Source organism: Coenobita brevimanus, chromosome 49 (genome assembly GCF_032717465.1).
Source record: "Coenobita brevimanus isolate Jiangsu-jjx chromosome 49, ASM3271746v2, whole genome shotgun sequence".
Classification (NCBI taxonomy): Eukaryota; Metazoa; Arthropoda; class Malacostraca; order Decapoda; family Coenobitidae; genus Coenobita; species Coenobita brevimanus.
The window spans coordinates 720,062-722,596 of record NC_137002.1 but is presented as its reverse complement, the minus strand read 5'-3'; the positions used below and the strand labels follow the sequence as shown (position 1 = coordinate 722,596).

The window sequence follows — 2,535 nt, the reverse complement described above, 5'->3', positions numbered from 1 at the left end:
TGTGTGTGTGTGTGTGTGTGTGTGTGTGTGTGTGTGTGTGTGTGTGTGTGTGTGTGTGTGTGTGTGAAATTCTTCGAAATACAGGATGAATGTGTGTTTAGATTAAGTATTAACGATGGAAGCATAAAAAATAATGTTGGTCGATTCCACAAGGGTCCTTCTTGCAATCAGTTTTTAACACATGTCAGTCTTCCCGTAGAACAACCCCCGCAGTAGTCGATGTTACAGGCAGGTCCCTAATTTCACTCGAGACGAAGAGGGAAACAACCTCTGCTCTAAGATGGTGAGACAGTGAGTAAACGGAAGGAAATTTGCCAGTGTGTTATCCCTATATCTCCTCGTTTTCCCGGGTAATTCACATTGTAGGGTGAATTAGTGAGTGAATGAAAGGTGTATTGACATTTGGGTGAGGATTAAAAATATCTCTCCCATTGCCGTGACCAGGATTCGAACCTGGGTTATTGCGGCCACAACGCAATGTACTAACCACTATACGATCACGGCCGCCGGGGTGATGGTGGTAGTGGTGGTAGTTGTGGTAGGGTAATAGGTGCTTGTGATGGTAGTAACTTTGGTGGTTGTTGTAGTTGTGATGGTGGTAGCTTTGGTAGTTGTGAATGTGGTAACTGGGGATTGTGGTAGGGTAATATGGTTGTGGTAGTTGTGATGGTGAACTTTGGTGGTTGTGAATGTGGTAACTGGTGATTGTGGTACGGTAATATGGTTGTGGTAGTTGTGATGGTGGTAACTTTGGTAGTTGTGGTAGTTGTGATGGTGGAAACTGCGGGTTGTGGTTGAGTAATAGGTGTTTGTGGTAGTTGTGATGATGGTAACTGGTGATTGTGGTAGAGTAATAGGGATAATAGTGATGGTTGTAGTAGTTGCGTTGTTGGTAGGGATGATAGTGGTTATACTTGCGATGCGTGTAGTTGTGATGGTGGTGAAGTAGCGTAGGTAAGTTTGCTAGGGGTGGTAGTTGTTGTGGTAGCGGGAGTTGGTTGTAGTGGTAGTTGTGGTAGGGAAAGCTGTATGGAAAGTGAATTAACTGGAATAGTGATGGAGGAAATTAGGATGTTAGTAGTTGTGATATTGTGGTAGTCGTAGTGGTGGTAGTGGTTGTGGTAGGTGAGAGAAACTGTTGGTAGCTGTAGTGGTTGCATTGTGGTACCCTTTGGTAGTGGTAGGAATGCTGGTAGTCTAGTTTTCAAGACCGTAATAGTAATGGTAGTTTTGATACATTGGATGATGATGGTTGTAGTGATAGATGGAATGACAGTTATGCGTGATTTAATTCCTAAGCTTAATACAACTGGTGAGAGAGAGAGAGAGAGAGAGAGAGAGAGAGAGAGAGAGAGAGAATCGTGAAGGAAGGAATAAATCAGGAAGTGGAGGAAAGATAACTGGTTACATATGTACCCGGTGCACCTTGAGAGAGAGAGAGGAGGAGGAGGAGGAGGAGGAGGGGTCAGAAAGTACATCACACAGACATACCGACAAAAAAACGTAGGTGGACGTGCTAGAAGAGAGTGAGAGAGAGTAAGAAAATAAAGCCAGCTCTCGCTTACTCTCACCTGCCTTCATAGCTCAGTGGCTAGAGCGCTGGTCTAGTAAACCAGAGGCCGGGAGTTCGATCCTCCCTGAAGGCACGTGGGAAGCAGTACGTTTTCTGTATAGTTTTGAAGGGGAAGAAAATGGCTGGGGGGATGGAGGTATTCTTGTCTTCACTGCTGTTTTGTGGATTTTTTTTGTAACCTTTTGTCTTTATCATTTTCTTGTTAATGCTATAACTTTTTTTTTGCTTTTTCTCAAGAAGGAAGGGAAAAAAAAAATGGATAGGGAGGATGGTGCTATTCTTGTTTTCATTTTTTTTGAATTATATTTTTTTTTACCCATTTGTCTTTATCATTTTCTTGTTAATGTTTTCCCTATTTTTATTTCGTTTTCTGAAGAAGGAAGGGGAAGAAAATGGATAGGGGGTTTATACTCTCATTTTTTTTTTTCGTTTTTTTTTTTGGGGGGGGGTCATGTTTTTCTGTCTGCTTTTGAATGGGGAAGGAAATGGAGAGGTGGTTACTTTTTACTATGGATATTTCTTATTCCTTTATTTCCAGCTCTTTTATAATGGTGTATTTTTTTTTGTTTTTGTTTCCTGGGTTTCAAGGGGATGTGTACGAAAAAAAGAGAGATATAATGATTTTTATTTGTATTTTATTTCTTTCTGTTTTTCATGTATTGTGGTGGTAGTGTGTGTGTGTGTGTGTGTGTGCGCAATTGTTATTTTGAGCTCAAGAGAAAATGAATGGAAGGGACGATACTCTTAATATTATTCTGTTTGTTTCCTGTCAGACTTGAATAGATGACCTTAATTTAACCCTCTTGCGGTGGGGGCAACTCTAGTATTCTGCTCCTACTGACGCCAGACGATTTTATTCAGCTAAGTGAGTCATAGGACCTTTTGTGTTATGTTTATGCATTTCCAGTGTTATTTATTTTTCCGTTTTCTTCACAGGTTCTGGAGAGGGAAGAAAATGGAAG

The 2,535-nt window shown here is 41.1% G+C and overlaps 2 non-coding genes across 2 annotated transcripts; one reads left to right on the top strand and one right to left on the bottom strand.

The window, feature by feature from the left end:
* Window positions 1-432: 432 nt before the first annotated feature.
* TRNAH-GUG (transfer RNA histidin (anticodon GUG)) lies at window positions 433-504 on the bottom strand. The gene has a single exon. It is a non-coding gene; the product is annotated as a tRNA-His (tRNA).
* A 1,069-nt stretch (window positions 505-1,573) lies between these two features.
* TRNAT-AGU (transfer RNA threonine (anticodon AGU)) lies at window positions 1,574-1,646 on the top strand. Its single transcript has one exon. It is a non-coding gene; the product is annotated as a tRNA-Thr (tRNA).
* The last annotated feature ends 889 nt before the right edge of the window (window positions 1,647-2,535 follow it).